At 41.1% G+C, this 18615-nt stretch overlaps 1 protein-coding gene across 1 annotated transcript in view; it reads right to left on the reverse strand.

The window, feature by feature from the left end:
- Positions 1 to 18024, reverse strand: part of smad5 (SMAD family member 5) — a 64549-nt gene extending 46525 nt beyond the window's left edge. The window contains exon 1 of the mRNA XM_060837229.1: positions 17884 to 18024. The gene's annotated coding sequence lies outside the window, so the exon portion shown is untranslated. The remainder of the gene's footprint in view (positions 1 to 17883) is intronic.
- Positions 18025 to 18615: the final 591 nt, after the last annotated feature.

The raw sequence follows: 18615 nt of genomic DNA on the forward strand, positions 1-18615 counted from the left end.
GTATTTCGACAACATATTATCAAATCTTCATGCAAGTCAAAGTACTTTAGAGCCAATTGATTACCTTTGAAATGTAGTCACTGTAACTCCTACCAATGTCTTCTTCCCAGTTTTATTTCTTACCTCTATCCATAAAGATTGTAGCTGAAAATGTGTTGCTGGAAAGGCGCAGCAGGTCAGGCAGCATCCAACGGGCAGGAAAATCGACATTTCGGGCATGAGCCCTTCTTCATTTCCCTGATTTCCTGAATGGCTCATGCCCGAAACGTCGATTCTCCTGCTCCTTGGATGCTGCCTGACCTGCTGCGCCTTTCCAGCAACACATTTTCAGCTCTGATCTCCAGCATCTGCAGTCCTCATTTTCTCCATAAAGATTGTACACAAATGTATACAATCTTAATCTCTTTTTGTATCATAATCATTTTTGTTCTGAATGCCACATGCATGAGACAGGTTTAACCTTTTCAGAGTAAGAGATCCCTTAGGGCACAGTGCCCAAAATATATCTCCTACCCATTCTAAATTGTACCACTAGATACTTTACATTTATCTGAGTTTGTAAACATTCTGAAGTGGAACATTTAACAATACACTCTACCAATAGTATATATAAGGTTACAAATTAATAGGGGTAGAAGTAGGTCATTTGATTCATTATACCTGCTCCACCATTCAACGAGATCATTGCCAATCTGATCATTTCCTGCCTTTTGCCCATAACCCAGTTCCCTTAAAGATCAAAAATCGGTCTTCTTTGCCATTTCCTGGTTCCCCATTATTATTTCTTTGCTATCCAAGGGGTTTATGATCAGATTAGCTTTGATTTTCCTTTTTAAATCTTTAAAAAGGTCTTAAAATCTGTTTTAGGATTCGTGGCTAGTTTGCCAATAGGTTATTTTCCCCTTTTTTTTGGACCATCTTTTATTGGCTTTTAAAACTGCCCAATCCTCTGGATTATCAACAATTTTTGCCACATTTTGTGTGTATTTCTTTTGAAATGATACTATCCTGAATTTCTTTGGACAACCATGGTCAGTTTATCCCTTTCCTAGATTCCTCCTCCTTCAAAGAGAATTGTCCTTGCTGTGAGTCACAAACTATTTTCTGCCATCGTCCCTCAACCTTTTTATCTGCTAAACTCCTTTCCCAGTCCTCTCAATTAACTCAACACTCATTCTTCTGTAATTACCCTTATTTAAAACATTCAGCACTGTTGTTTCCATCCCAAGTTTCTTACTCTCAAACCTAGCTCTAAATTTTACCATATTATGGTCACTGCCCTAAGATCATTTGTTAAACTTGCCTCATTACACATTACAAGATCCAAAACAGACTGATCCCTTGGGGGATCCACAATATAGTATTCCAGGAAACTGTCCTGAATACACTGTATGAATTCTTACTCATGGCTACCTTCACAAGTTTGCTTCTTCTAATCCATATGATGATTAAAGTCACCTATGAATAATGTACTGCTTTTACTACATGCCCTCATTATTTCATGATTTATTCTGTGACCTACAGAAAAGTTACCACTAGGGTCATCTTCATCTTATTTCTTACGCCCAAACATATGACTTCTACATCATCCAATCCAAAATCATTTCTTGCAATCATACTTATTACATCTCATACTAACAAAGCTACCCCACTCTCCCTTCCTTCCTACATGCCCTTTCAAAAGTTCTCAGAATCCTGAATATTTAATTCCCATTTTGATCTTTCTAACCACATCTCTGTAATCACTATAAGACCATGCCCATTAATCTTTAATTATGTCATTAATTATTTTGTTTCGAATAACACATGTATTTATGAGCCATTAATCATGCCATTATACCAATTTGTCCCTCTTTTAACATATTTGCTGCTATTTTATGACTGTATATGCCTGTCCCTTACTGCTCTGATCTGGATCTTATTATCAAAACAGTTCCCTGGCAATGGTGCTATATCCTTTGCTTTGTTATAGAATTCTTAGATTATGGAAAGAGGCCATTCAGCCTATTGAGTCTGCACCAACCTGCTCAGACTCAACACCCATCTCCATCCTTTCCTGTAATCCTGCATTTAACATGGCTAACCTACCTAGCCTGTACATCCTGGACACAATAGGTCAATCCAACTAACCTGGACATGTTTGGACTGAGAAACCCATGCAGATTCGGGGAGAACATGCAAACTCCACACAGTCGCCCAAGACTGGAATCAAACTAGAGACACTGGTGTGAAGGCAGCACTGCTAACCATTGAGCTACTGTGCAACAACCCCCATCCTCGCTATGCTGCCCTTATCTTATATATCCTCCTGCCTGAGCACCCTGCTCCCCAAAAGAATTTGTTTGAAGCCCACAGTATAGCCGTCGCAATCCAAATTGATGTGACACAGATCCTACTACAGTTCAAGGGAAGCCAATCTCACTGAAACTGCTCCTTTCTATCCAAATTCTAGTGCCAGTGTCCCCTGAATGGAAACCCATTCCTGCCACATTAATCTTTAAGTTATGTATCTAACTCCTTGACTTTAGGTACCCTGAGCTAGGATGTCTGTGGTCCAAGCAATAACTCTAAGATTATCTTGGAGGCTCCGGCTTTTAATTTAGCTCCTAAATGTTCACAATCTTTCAGGAGAATATCCTTTTGAGTCCTATCAACGTCATTAGTACCAACATGGTTGGCAACAACTGGATCCCTCCCTTTTCACACCAAGTTCGATAGGTATGTACCAGTCAGGCATGGTGTAAAGGGCCTTGTGAGGCAGCCGTGGTTTAGTAAGGAATTGGAGTCCCTTGTGAAAGGGAAGAAGGCGGCATATGTAAAGATGAGGCGTGAAGGTTCAGTAGGGGCGATTGAGAGTTATAAGGTAGCCAGGAAGGAGCTAAAGAGGGAGCTAAGAAAAGCGAGAAGGGGACATGAAAAGTCTTTAGCTGGTAGGATTAGGGAAAACCCAAAGGCTTTCTATAGGTATGTCAAGAATAAAAGGATGACTAGGGTAGGTATCGGTCCAGTCAAGGATAGTAGTGGGAAGTTGTGTGTGGAGGCGGAGGAGATTGGAGAGACATTAAATCAGTACTTTTCATCAGTATTCACTCAGGAACAGGACACTGTTGCTGATGTGAATATGGAATCACAAATAATTAGAATGGATGCCCTGGAAATATGCAGGGAAGAGGTTTTGGGAATATTGGAAAGGATGAATATAGATAAGTCTCCTGGGCCTGATGGCATTTACCCCAGGATCCTATGGGAAGCTAGGGAGGAGATAGCTGAGCCATTGGCCTGGATTTTTATGTCGTCATTGTCAACGGGAATAGTACCAGAGGACTGGAGGATAGCGAATGTGGTCCCATTGTTCAAGAAAGGGAGTAGGGATAGCCCTAGTAACTATAGGCCAGTGAGTCTGACTTCAGTGGTGGGCAAAGTCTTAGAGAGAATGGTAAGGGATAAGATTTATGAACATCTGGGTAGGAATAACGTGATCAGGGATAGCCAGCATGGTTTTGTGAAGGGCAGGTCGTGCCTCACAAACCTTATTGAGTTCTTTGAGAAGGTGACTATGGAAGTGGATGAGGGTAAAGCAGTAGATGTTGTGTATATGGATTTTAGTAAGGCGTTCGATAAGGTTCCCCATGGTAGGCTAATGCTAAAACTTCGGAGGTATGGCATTGAGGATACATTAGAGGTTTGGATTAGGAATTGGCTGGCTGGAAGGAGACAGAGGGTAGTAGTTGATGGATTATGTTCATCTTGGAGCGCAGTTACTAGCGGTGTACCACAAGGATCTGTTTTGGGACCATTGCTTTTTGTTATCTTTATAAATGATCTAGAGGAAGGACTTGAAAGCTGAGTAAGCAAGTTTGCGGATGACACGAAAGTCGGTGGAGTTGTGGATAGTGAGGAAGGAAGTGGTAGGTTACAGCGGGATATAGATAAGTTGCAGAGCTGGGCGGAAATGTGGCAAATGGAATTCAATGTAGCTAAGTGCGAAGTCGTTCACTTTGGTAGGAATAACATGATGATGGATTACTGGGCTAATGGTAGGCTACTTGGTAGTGTGGATGAGCAGAGGGATCTTGGTGTCTATGTACACAGATCTCTGAAAGTTGCCACCCAGGTAAATAGTGCTGTGAGGAAGGCATATGGTGTACTGGGCTTTATTGGCAGAGGAATTGAGTTCCGGAGTCCTGAGGTCATGTTGCAGTTGTATAAGACTCTGGTGAGGCCTCATCTGGAGTATTGTGTGCAGTTTTGGTCGCCATACTATAGGAAGGATGTGGAAGCTTTAGAACGAGTGCAGAGGAGGTTTACCAGGATGTTGCCTGGAATGGTAGGAAAATCTTATGAGGAAAGGCTGAGGCACTTGGGGCTGTTCTCATTGGAGAAGAGAAGGTTTAGGGGAGATCTGATAGAAGTGTATAAGATGATTAGGGGTTTAGATAGGGTAGATACTAAGAACCTTTTACCGCTAATGGAGTCAGGTGTTACTAGGGGACATAGCTTTAAATTAAGGGGTGGTAGGTATAGGACAGATGTTAGGGGTAGATTCTTCACACAGCGGGTTGTGAGTTCATGGAATGCCCTGCCCGTATCAGTGGTGAACTCTCCTTCTTTATGTTCTTTTAAGCGGGCATTGGATAGGCATTTGGAAGTTATTGGGCTAGTATAGGTTAGGTAGGACTCGGTCGGCGCAACATCGAGGGCCGAAGGGCCTGTACTGCGCTGTATCCTTCTATGTTCTATGTTCTATATGTTCCTTTCCAGCACTGAAGAAATGCCCTTAATCTGATCAGCTCGTCATTGCAGTAAGTGCCAAAGTACATCGCAACATCTGAATTTAGTATGAATCAAGAACATTGTTACTAAGCCAATTTGTCATAAAGTTTGTCATGGTTACAGGTAACTGCAGAATCACAAAAGTGCAACAGCACAGAAGGGGTCCATTCAGCCTTTCGTGGCTGTAGTAGCTCTCCAACTGTATATCATGACTTAGTGCTAGACGCCTGCCCTTTTCCATGCCCTTGCATATCGCTTAAAAACAATAATCTAATGCGTTCTTGAACGCCTCAACTGAACCTGCCTCCACCATACTTCCAGGCAGTAGATTTCAGATGCAAACTATTCATGTGAGCAAACAGCTTTTCCCAGCACATCTGCTTTCGACATCTGTTTTCTAGGTGCTATCAGTTCTGAAGATGGGTCACTGGATTCAAAATGTTAATTTTGCTTTCTCTCCACAGATTCTGCCAGACCTGCTGAGTTTCTCCAGCAATTTCTGTTCTTGTTTCAGATCTTTAGCATCTGCAATTCTTTGTTTTATTTTATCATTGCATTGTGCTTGTTTAATAGCGAGAGTTGAAAATTTTCAACCAATGTAGTCTGGAAGATCATAATTTTTTGTCACTTGCATGCAGTTAGTATAAGAATTAAATGTCCCTAATAACCTCAGTGATGAATGTAAGGAGTTAAAATCGAGACGCTATCTAGACAATCTTTCTAACCTGAAATCCTAAGTATCAAATATGACGGCTTTGGAATTGCTGTTTGCCGATGACGGAGTTTGACTTTAGCATGGCATGAATTGATTTTTGCAAACAACTGACAACCATGGGCTAACATCAGCTTAAGGAAGACAGACGCTCCAACCAAACACCACCAAATTCTGACCATAATCCGCAAATGATAATCATCAACCACAGAACTTTAAAAAGGTTGTACACACACTTTACCTATCCTAAAGGTGTAACCTCTTAATTAGCAGCAAGGCAGGAAACAATTTCTAGAGCAAGCTAAGCAGCTTTACACAACTGACTATGGAAGAAATAAGGTACTAAATATTGCAACAAAATTTACAATTCACAAAGCTGTGGTAATATCTATGCTCCTTGAAGCCAGTGAAACATCACTCCTAATATTAAGCAGTTAAGCAGGTTCTAACATGAGATGCATTCAGGATATCATGGGAATCAACTCGGAGGACAAAGTGCCCAATACCGAGATACTTCAGAACAGAAGTGTTTGGATTTGAAGCACTCAAAGAGCCGAACTCAGATAAAACAGATATGTAGCATCTATGACTGAAAATCAAATACTTAAAAACTGTAATGTACTCCCAACTTAAAAGTGGACACGCCCTGTCAGATAGATCAATATTAAGGTTCATAGGCTCCTTGAAGTTGAATCTCAAGGAACATGGCAGGTCTGTCACAGACTTAAAGAAAAAATGCACAAGAAATATTAACATTGGCAGGCTGCATGGTGTTGCATCTTTTCAATAGCAAAGAACATAGATAGCTAAAGACAAAACACTAACTCGATAGACCAGGCCCAATAAAATGAGAAAATTCAATCTTTTTGGAAAACAATGCAGGCAAGAAACCAACTTTCCTCTACAGCAGTGTTAGAATGCACAACAGATGGTTGTTTTCAAATAACAAAGAGAAATTGACAGACAATCAAAACAAAATCTCTGTCAACTGCAGTATGGATCAAGGACACCAGTGATATCTTTGGTGAAAGCAGGGAACATACAGATGCGCTAAGTGTAACTGTACCAGAGGACTGAATGGTGGCAACATACGTGACTATTTTCAAACTGAATAGAGATAAGACAATTAACTAGACTGAAGTGACAGAATATCACAACCTAAACAGCAGAAATCAAATGCAAATTTAAAAATAAATTAGAGGGATTTGTTTTAACAACTGATAAATTGGCAAAGATTTAGATTATCTAAAAGTGGATTGGGATAGGGAAAATATTTTTTGACGTTTTCAGCTTTGTTTTGCAGGATTGTTTCTCAAGTCAATATGTTGTTACTTCGTCATGGAAGGAAGCACTCATTGACCAAATAGGCAAACTATAAATGGGGAAATAGTAACCATAATATAATAATTGGGGAAAAAACAAAGATCATTTTTTTAAAAATCAGGAAATAAAGACATTACCAAAAATGTTTAGAAACTGACAAATTCAGAAACATCTGTCGGAGAAGTATGTAAATGGAAATAAGAAATCAAATGTAATTACAGAACTTGAATGACAATGCAACTTTTACAACTTTAGGTCTTCCCAAATGGCTTTACAACTGGTGAAGCACTGTTGAACATGCAATAATATCAGAAAACGCAGCTGTGTACCTGCATAGCAAGGACCTACAAAGAGCAAGAGTTCAAGTGCTTTAGTTTTGTTGTTTAATGGATAACTATTAGCCAGAACAACAGAAGACCATACTGTAGCATCAGCCAAAGATATGTAATCGATTCTTGATAGCGAAGCTTGAACCCACATCTTCTCGACTCATTGGCTGGAATTCTACTATCTAACTGAGAAGACCTAATATGAGGGGAACAAAGAAAATTTGCAAAACCGAGGTAATAAAAGGAATTTTACATACATATGTATTAGTTGTGTGAACACAAGCATATTAGGCATACATTATTTATTTTGGAGCTTAAATTCCGGGATCCTTTGGTGAAAAAGGAAACATACAGCTACTCTAATTATAATTGCACCAGAGGATTGGATGGTTGCAACAAAAGGTGACTATCTTATTTTCAAAATGAATGCAGCGACAATATAATTACCAGACTTCAGTAATCAAATTATTGCTGCCTGTACTACAAATGAAATGCATGGGTTTATGGATAAACAGCAGCTAATTAGAATGGATCACATATTTCCAAAAGGCAGATCATGTTTGACAAATCCATGCATTACTTTTAAAAAGTTTCAATGAATGCACCTTACAGTGTAAATTGCAAAAGACATTTGTAAACATATTACAACATAAAAAGAACACAGGAATTTAAGAAGTATGTAACCACCTGGAGATAGAGACTATTGGAAGGCAGAACAGGAGTACTTTTTACAGAAGGCCCTATTGGAGATACTCTACAATATCCCAATGTTACACATAAAAACATAATCTGGATTAAATAAATAAAGTTTGCTAATCATCCTCAATCGGAGGATATTGGCAAACTGTTAGTCACTGGTAAGATGACTTTGCAGGATAGCCAGAAAATGGGGGTCGTGGATGCAGTGTTCAATGTATAACAATTGTGAATGAATGGAAATATAGGGAAAATAACGGAAAATCCAATTTTCAGATTTCATACAGGGCAACAGGTCTGCAAAATAACGTGAAAAGTTGGAATTTTAGACAGATATATCTGCAAAATTCCTGTCTTTTTATGTCAAGGCAACAAAATTAAGAAGTGGTAATGTAAGCCAGTGCAGAATTTGATCCAAGCAATGTAAAAGGTACAGTACAGTTAGTGTGCTATCCATGAATACAAAGACAAAGATTTTCTCTACTGCAAACCATCTTCTTAATCCATAATTCCCTCATCTTACCAACAAAGAGGATCACAGACTTCTTTGGCACATCAAGAAAAAGGTCATCTGTATTTGCTATATCCTTCACACAATTTCAAGTGACCAAACCTTATTTGCCCTACCCTAATACTGTCTGTTCAGAAATCTTATTACATATCTCTGAAGCAGATGCAATTTGAACCTGATTGAGGAGTTGGGATAATACCGCTATACGACATCTGCCACCCTCCTCCCACCCTAAGCTCACTTGGTTTCCTTGATTCTACCACCATTGATATGATCACCTTTCCCTCCTCAACCCAACATTAGCCAACCTTGTGAATGGCTCTCTCTCTCAGGTGATCTCTCTCTCTCTCTCTCTCTCCTTTAACTATCTTCACACTCTAATTTCTCTCCACAGAAATGAAAGATTGAAAAACATCTTGATTCTCAATGATGAATTGCCAAAGGTTAATATGCAGGTACAGCAATTAGGAAAGCAAACCGAATGCTAAGATTTATCACAAGGGGTTCTGAATACAAAAGTAGGATGGTTATGCTCCAGTTATATATACAGGGCATAGGTGGGACTACATTTAGAATACTATGCACAGTATTGATCACCTTGCATTGGAGGCAGTTCAGGGATTTACTAGATTAATAGTTGAAATGGGTGAGTTATCTATACAGGAAAGATTGAAGAGGCAAGACATCTAATGCTGAATTTAGAAGATCAAGAGGCAACTTGGTTAAAACAGAAAGTTCCAACGGATCTTGATAAGGCAGATTCAAAGAGGATGTTTCATCTTGTGGTAAAATGGGGAACTCTAAAAATCATTTTAAAACAGAAATGAGGCAAAGCTTTTAATCTCAATGATGACAACCTTTGGAATGCTCATCCTGAAAAGGCATTGGAAGCAGAGTCCTTCAATACTTTTACCGCAGAGGTAAATGGATTCTCGTTAAGCAAGGAGTTGTAAGGTTATCAATGATAGACTAGAATCTGCATTTGAAGTTACAATCATATCAACCATGATCTTCTTAAATGAGACAGCTGGCTCAACAGACTGAATAGCCTACTGCTGCTTCAGATTCACTTGTTCTGTTTACAACATTGATGCCAAATTTGAAACAAAGATGAGCTTCCAATCTTATACTAGGACTTCCAGTTTCCACTCCAAGGTCACCCAAGTCGTCCTCCTCAGATCCTTACTAATGAAACCCTCATTCATTCTAGTTACTACTTCTCAAGTTGAATATTCCAACTTTTGTTTTCTGCTGGCTGATGCCTGCACACAACCGTCCATAAACAAGGCCTTCTTAAAACCGTGCTATCTATATATTGACCTGCTGCAAGTTTCGGTCATCTATTAGCTCTGCCTGCTGACCTACACAGACTCCTGGCATTACCATGATTTTAAAATACTCAATGTTATTTTCAGATACATTCATGGCCTTGCACATCCCTATCTCTAATACACTCCTATGCCACATCTGAAATCTCTCTCTCCTTCAATTCTCTTCTTTTTTTCAGAGGATGTGGGTGTTGCTGGCTGGACCAGAATTTATTGCCCAAATTCAGAGGGCAATTAAGAGCCAACAACATTGCTGAGAGTCTGGAGGTACACGAAGGCCAGACCGGGTAAAGACTGATTTCCTTCCCTAAGGAAACTGTGAACCAGATGATCTTATGACAATTGACAGTGGTTACATGGTCCTGACTGGAATAGTTTTGTCATCCAGATATCTTTTCAAACTGAATTCAAATTTCACCATCTGTAATGGTAGGATTCAACCCCACATCCTCAAACACTAAACTGGGGTTCTAGGTTACTTTTGGGTAGAGTGACCACTAAGCCATTGGTGTGCGCTTCTCTAATAATTTATTTATTGGTGGTGGACATGCCTTCAGTTGCCTCTCTTTCATATAACTATAATCTTCTCTGCCTTTCCACCTCACTTCCCTCTTTAAAACAGGCTGCTTAAAACTTACTTGATTTGACCAAACTTTTCATTACCTGATTTAATATCTCAATTGTTTCAGTGCAATGCTCATCATGAGATGTTTCTTGACGTCAGTCATTTTGTGAATTGGTGGTTGTCAGAGAAGATGACAAATTTGAGTCTTATCTTCCACTGTCTTCCTCCATCTCACTAATGTAAATTTTTAAAGAGATAATCAAATGGAGGTTTTGATAAAGCAGACTGTAACAGATTATTCCACGTGTGATGAAACAGTAATGAAGAGGCACAGAAATAAATTATGAAAAAGGTCAAATGGAAGACCAGGAAACATCTCTTCACTTGGGATGGGAGGTGACACAGGAGCTTAGTGTGAAATTCTGTGCCACTAATGACCTGCTTAGCTCATAAGGAAAGCAGCATGATCTTGATGACCAGAGTCATCTATTCCTATACTGTAACATTCAGCATTCTTAAGTAGTCGAGTGTGTGTTGCTGGAAATGCACAGATCAGACAGCATCCGAGAAGCAGGAGAATCGATGTTTCAAGCATAAGCCCGTCATCAGGGGCAAAGGGCTTAAGCCCGAAACAGCGATTCTCCTGCTCCTCAGATGCTGCCTGACCTGCTGTGCTTTTCCAGCGTCACACTCTCGACTTTGATCTCCAGCATCTGCAGTCCTCATTTTCTACTAGTATTCTTAGGAACACAAGATACTGTGTATTATATGAATACTGAAACAGTTCAATTTTGCAGATCATTAAAAATCAGGTTAATTTAGTAGCACTGTTAAACAAATAATGCTTAAAACAGAGAGCACAGAACAATACAGCGCAGATCAGGCCCTTCGGCCCTCAATGTTGCGCCGACCTGTGGACTATTCTCAGCTCGCTCCCCTACACTATCCATCATCATCCATGTGCTTATCCAAGAATTGTTTAAATCTCCCTAATGTGGCTGAGTTAACTACATTGGCAAGGAAGGCATTCCACGCCTTTACCACTCTGGAGTAAAGAACCTGCCTCTGACATCTGTCTTAAATCTATCGCCCCTCAATTTGTAGTTATGTCCCCTCATACAAGCTGACGTCATCATCATAGGAAAAAGACGTTCATTGTCTACCCTACCTAATCCTCTGGTCATCTTGTATGTAGAGAAGGAGGAACATTTTGAAACAGAACTGTTAGGACAAGGAATATATTTTCAGAGTTATAGGTCAAGGCAGAGGCAATTGAACCTTTCAACTCTAGATTGAATTGGCAGATGAACAAAAACGGGTTCTGGGTATGGAAGCAGCTGGGAAAATGCAATCAAAATTAACTGCTTGTATAAAAACAAAATACCAACGTGAACTGTTGGTCCAAGTCAGCTGTTTTAATGTTTGAGTTTATTTGTGTATACATTTATATTTAGATGAAATATAAAACTGCAATGTTCAGTAGTTTCTGACAAGTAGTAACTGAATAAAAATCAAATAAATGTAATAGTTTCTTCATATACAAAATTTAAACAGAATGAGTCGAGATTTAGACCACAAAAATGTTTATATAAAACTGACATGCTCATGCTGCTAGTTGTCACAATAGGTTTACATTTTTTATAAAAAGATGTCTATTGAAATTACTTACTGAAATTCAGAATGTTCCTTTTTCTAAAAAAAGTTTTACAAAATTTGAAGTTGCCCCAAGTGATTAATTTCATGCGAGAGGATCAATTACTTTATTTCTTTTTCATAATTCTAGCTCATGATTCCTGTTTAACTTGATTTCACATTGTTACACATTTTCACATTAGAAGAAACTAAATTAATCAAAACTGCTTTAACTATTGCCAATTACAGATCATATACTACATAATTTCCATTGATACAAAGCAGCAGTAGTTTTATTACAACATGAATTATGCAGTCCAACTTGGATATCTGAGCAAACAAATGGCAGAGGAACTGAAAAGGTTCGGTGCATCAGTCTTCACACTGGAAGACATCAGCAGCATACCAGAATTTCAAGAGAATGTGGGGCAGAGGTGAGTGTTGTGCGACCACCAAGGGGAAGGTACTGGGAAAGCCAAAAATTCTGAACGTGGATAAATCACCCGAACCAGAGTTCAGAAGTAGATAGTGGGGAGATAGTAAAGGCATAGGTGGTGATGTTTCAGGAAGCACTGGAGGCACAGATGGTCCCACAGGACTAGTAAATAGCTAATGCAACACCTCTGCTAAGAAAAGAGGGAGGTAGAAAACAGAAAATTATAGGCTGGTTTGTCTGACTTTGGTTGTTGCTAAGATTTGAGAGTCCATTATAAAACATGAGATTGCAGAATACTTGAAAGGCAAAGAGTGGGGATAAAGGAGTCTTTTTCAGGATGGCAGCGGGCAGCCAGTGGAATTCCACAGGGGACAGTGTTGGGACCATAAGTATTCACATTCCATATTAACCATGTGAATGAAGGAACTGAGGGCATTGTTTCTAAGTTTTCAGATGACCAGAAGATAGATGGAGGGACCTGTATGTTGAGGAAGGTGAGAGTCTGTAGGAGGATTTAGATAAGCTAGAAAAGTGGTTAAAGAAGTGGCAGACGGAATACAATGTGGGAAGGTGTGTGGTAATGCAGTTTGGTAGGAAGAATAGAGGCATTGTCTATCTACTAAGTGGGGAAAGACTTTGGAAGTCTGAAGAAACAATATTAGAACTTGAGGCTGAGCTGTTTCAGTTCTCTGACCAGGGCGGCACAGTGGCTCAATGGTTAGCACTGCTGCCTCACAGCGCTTGGAATTGGGTTTGATTCCTGGCCCGGGTGACTGATTGCAAACTCCACACACATTCTTCCTGTGTCTGCATGTCAAAGGGAAAGGGGTCTGGGTGGGTTACTCTTCGGAGGATCGGTGTGGACTGGTTGGGCCGAAGGACCTGTTTCCACACTGTAGTGAATCTAATCTTAATCCAGTAATTAGATTAGATTCCCTACAGTGTAGAAACGGGCCCTTAGGCCCAACAAGTCCACACCGACCTTCCGAAGAGTAACCCACCCGGACCCATATTCTCACATTTACCCCTGACTAATGCACCTGACACCATGGGCAATTTAGCATAGCCAATTCACCTAGCCTGCACATCTTTGGACTTTGGGAGGAAACCAGAGCACCTGGAGGAAACCCACGCAGACACGAGAAGAATGTGCAAACTCCACACAGACAGTTGCCCGAGGCTGGAATCGAACCTGGGACTCTGGTGTTGTGAGGCAGCAGTGCCAAACACTAATCTCTAGGCATTCAAAGCCATTTGCATGGCCATTTCCCAGTTATTCAAAAGCTATTTACATTGTCATCTCCTACTATTTACTTTTTCAGCTCTTCAGAAATCAATAAGAACATTACAATTGAAATTTGACTAAAGTCCCCTACAGTTACAAAAAATGATTTCCAACAGATTTGACCATTAAGGGATGATTTACATTACATTGTTTCTGAGGATGAAGTAGTCACTACATTGCATCTTGAATAGCATGCGACTGTGGGGGAATGCCTGGGGGTTGTCTTGTGGGTATTACTAACTGTGATATAAAGATTTTGTATAAAGGAATGGCTATTTCCTTTGTCAAGGGAGAGCTTCTGCCATGACCCCATAAGTCCTGTGAGGCATGCGTTAAAGGTTCCTCCAGAAAGTTTGTACTGTCCTGTGTTTAATAAATTTGGTTGTTGTTCACAGAAGTTGGCGTTTGCAGTTATATCAAGTGTGTAAGAAAAAAAAGAACTTAACAACTAGCCGTGCTAGGTCCACTGCTTTTTTCACTGATTCAAATTACTTGAATGCAATTACAGGAGGAGTATATTAGTCAGTTTGCAGATGACCAAAACTGGTGGGGGTAGTAGAGAGTGAAGATGGTTACCTCAGAGTACAATGGGACCTCGATCAGATGGGCCAATGGACTGAGGAGTGGCAGATGGAGTTTAATTTAGATAAATGTGAGGTGTTGCATTTTGTAAGGCAAATTAGGGCAGGACTTATACACTTAATGATAAGGTTCTGGGGTGTGCTGCTGAACAAAAACCTATGGGGCAGGCTCAGAGTTCCTTGAAAGTGGAGTTGCAGGTAGACAGGATAGCGAAGAATGTGTTTGGTATGCTTGCCTTTATTGATCAATGCAGCACTGAGTATAGGAGTTGGGACATCATGTTGCAGCTGTACAGGACATTGGTTAGGCTCCTTCTGGAATATTGCATTCAATTCTGGTCTCCCTGCACGAGGAAAGATGTGAAACTAGAAAGGACTCAAAAGATTTACAAGGATGTTGCTAGGATTGGAGGGTTTGAGCTACAGAGAGAGGCTGAATAGGCTGGGGCTATTTTCCCTAGAATGAGGGGTGACTTGTACAGAGGTTTATAAAATCATGAGGGGCACGAATAGGGCAAATAGCCAAGATCCCCCTCTCTCTCTCTCACCACACCCCCCAACAGTAGGGGGTCCCAAACTAGGGGGCATAGGTATAAGGTGAGATAAGAAAGATTTAAAAGAGACCTGTGGGGCAACTTTTCACACAGAGGATGGTTTGTGTTGGAATGAGCTGCCAGTGGAAGTGGTTGAGGCTGGTACAATTACAACATTTAAAAAGCATCTGGATGAGTACAATGAATAGGATAGGGTTTAGAGGAATAGGAACCAAATGCTGGCAAATGGATCTAGATTAATTTAGGAAAACTGGTTGGCGTGGACGGATTATATGGGTTTGTTTCCATGCTGTACAACTCCATGACTCTATGTCTTGTGGTTTAAGTCACGTGAAGAGCTGAACAAAAAACCTGCAATTTTGTACCCGTTGATAATCCGGATTTTAAAAAGATTTCCCAGACAGCTTGATAAACCATTTAAGAAACCTTTTACATTTCTGTGCTGTATTGTTAATTTAAGAAATGTTGTCACTTTTCTAATGGCATTTTTCAAGTTTAAGCTGAAATGAAGTACCAATGTACAAATCTCAGCACACGCATCATGTAAGAACTGAATTCAACTTTTTCTGCCAAAGAACCAACATAAAACCCAGAATCTTATGTTCCTAACTGTCCTTTGTCAGTCAACGCAAGCAACTGCAGTCTAACAGTGTCCATTAATGGAAAAAATAATAAACTATCCCTTAAAAAGTGATGGAAGATGTTGTCAACAATGCTAACAAACAGCATTTACACAGTAATAACCTACTTAGATCAGAGGCCAGGAATTCTGAGGGAAATAACAGACTCCCCAAAGCCAGTCAACCATCTTGGAGGTAAATATCAGGAGCATGACAGAATACATACACCTGGCTGTGGAGTACAACTTGAACAACTCTCAAGAGGTTTGAAACCCATCTTGGACCAAGCAGCTCATTTATTCACTCCTTCTACAACTAATGCAGGGACAGTTGTGCATACTATCTGTAAAATATGTTGCAACAATTCATCAATAGTCCACTGACAACACCTTCTGAACCCACAATTTCTACCATCCAGAAGGACAACGGGCAACAAATATAAGGACCATCATGCTCATCGACTGTAACTGTACTACTGTGCCTTCAATATCACTAATCAAAGACTGCATCTCCCTTCCTCAGAAGTGTACTTAAACGAAATGGATTGCAGTTGTTGAGGCAGCTCACTCCAACTTCTTAAAAAGGTGAACAGGATTGGATATAAATATTAGCCTGGTCAGAGAGGCCCACATCACACAAAGTTTTTTAAAATGCTTAGTTTACTGCAAAAATACATTATACATCAACATAACTACGTCAGTCACCAAAGCTGGGTACAGCTAACATTTTCGAATGCTTGTTTCTAGATAATATATTTTTTCAAAACTACTTGATGGATTTCAATGTACACCCAATAGGACATTGCCCAAGCAAAAAATAGTTAGGTTTTGGCAAAGATGTAGATCCAAATTCTGGGATTTTAAAAAAAACAGTTAACATTGGAAAGATATGACAAACTGACTCTTTAAGAAATAAAGAGATTAAGAGATAAGCACAAAGCAATTGCCCAACAATGAAAAGGTGATGTTGGCCAATGAAGAGGAAAAGGCAGAAGAGGATAATAGCCACAGCAGCTGGGTAGGTCACACGCAATAAACACAAAGATTCATGCAAATAATCACAGCACAGAAATGCGAAAGGATAACACTAAAGAAGTGTCTTTGCATTTTTTGTGGGGCAAGAGGAAAAGAGGTAAGCCTACTCTGGACAACAATTACGTAAAATATTAGTTATGCTGATTAAATACATAATCAAGATACATTAATACAGTACAATTCACTCAACTTAATTATACACAGTCACTCTTCACGTAACCCTCTGAAATTATAATCTCTTAATTTTTACTTTCCCTTCAAAAAAGTGGGATTTAATTTCCTCACTGATATTTGAAATTCAGGATCTGTGTCCCCAGTACAATTTCAACAGAAATGTAATGCTCATATACAATTTCTTGGAACTTTTAAGAAATGATTGGTACAATTTACAACAGTGCCTACACACATTAACAGGAGACCCCTTAGTTTGTTCGTTAGCTTGTAGTGTGATTTATTTAGAATCGGTACTTTGGAACATCGATGAGCTTACTTATCGGAACATTAAAAAGAAATCCCTGTAATTTTCTATAACCCCAACAAACAAACGATTCAGAGTGCGTACACATTTAATGTATTTGTTACAATAATCTCGAACCGTAATGTCTTTGAAAAATAAATGTGGATACAAAACGACATTCGATCAGAAAACCTTCTTGACAAAGTTAGCACGCCCTAAACAAGCAGATTTACGGCCGCTTTATATATTTATATACCAAAACATTGATTAAATCTAAAAGTGTTTCAAAGTCTGTGAACTGCCTTCGAGTTTGGCAGGTTCTGGGTAATGGCTCAACAATCCAGCAGCTGCTGTTCTCCTGCCGAGAACAGAACCCAACATTCAACCCCCTCCCCCGCAACCAGACTCACTGCCAGCCGATCAGATTTCCTTTCAAGCACCGGCAATCTCGGCTCTCCTCCCGGGAAACCACACACCCATCTCTTTCTCAGGTCTATTACAAAGGTTGGGACAGACAAGCTTCGGGAACTGGACGTTTCATCCTTTGTTCCTCAAAGCGGTAAAAAAAATACAAAATCATTTTGATCGTCCCCCCCACCTCCCGCTTGACAAAGTGCACAATAAATAGCCACAACTGTAACTGCGGACGGGACACAGCGCCCACTTCCTAAAACTTTCTACCTCAATCTGTCTCTCCCCCCCTCCCTCGGCAGCCATTGCGGTAAATACACCCCCCTCTGTCCCGCTGCAGTTTCAGGCCGAGCCCGGGCCCAGCAAAAAAACACATCCCCGAATAAAGGCGGCTTCCCCGGGGCACGGCGCCGGGAAAACAACTGGGTCCAAGTCAGTACTTCCAGCTAAATATCAGCCGAGAGGTTTGAAACCGGCTGGAGCCGGGGATGGGGCGGCGGGGAGGGGGGATTGGTGCAGCTCCCGGCCCGAGGCCCGGGGCCCGGGGCGACGCCATATCCCGGACTCTGCTGGAAAACTTCACACAAACCTCCCCCCAACCACACTCCCCAAAACCCGCCGCTATTCTCCCGGTACCTGGAACTCAGCACTCCTGCCAGCTTTCCACCTCTTCTCTTGATTTTTTTTTTCCCCCCTTTTTTGTCTCTCTCCTTCTCCTTCTCCTTCTCCTGCTCCTGAACTTCCCTCTCGGATCCAGAGAGGAGCTGGCGACGCTCAGACTGCAGGCGGAGCACAGGGAGGGAGGGAGAGAGAGAGAGAGAGAGTAACCCTCCGCCAGCGGCCTGGGTGGGGGAGGGGCAGGACCAGCAGGCAGGACACTGACATGGGGGGAGGAGGGGTGAATTTAGGCGGTGAGGGTGTTTGGGGGGGGGGGGGGTAAACGGGATTGGGAAGTGGGGTGAACAGGATGGGTTGGGGTTGGGGTTGGGGTTGGGGTTGGATGGGATGAACGGGGTGGATTGGGGCTGAACAGAATGGGGTGGGGGTGAACATGGGGCAGGGGTGATGTGGGGTGAAGGGGTGAGGGGGAACAAGAGGGTGGGGATGAATCATGGGGAGTAGAGGGTGAATGAAGGAGTGAGGGTGAACGGGGGGGTGAGGGTGAACGGGGGGGTGAGGGTGAACGGGGGGGTGGGGGTGAACAGGGTGGAGGTGATGGTGAATGGGGAAGGGTGACATGTGGGGGTTGGGGGTGAATTTAGGCGGTGAGGGTAATCAGGAGAGGGGTGAGGGTAATCAGGAGAGGGGTGAGGGTGAACAGGGAACTGGAGGGTTAACAGGCTTGAGGGTGAATGGAGGAGGTGAGGC

Source organism: Hemiscyllium ocellatum, chromosome 16 (assembly GCF_020745735.1).
Source record: "Hemiscyllium ocellatum isolate sHemOce1 chromosome 16, sHemOce1.pat.X.cur, whole genome shotgun sequence".
Taxonomy (NCBI): domain Eukaryota; kingdom Metazoa; phylum Chordata; class Chondrichthyes; order Orectolobiformes; family Hemiscylliidae; genus Hemiscyllium; species Hemiscyllium ocellatum.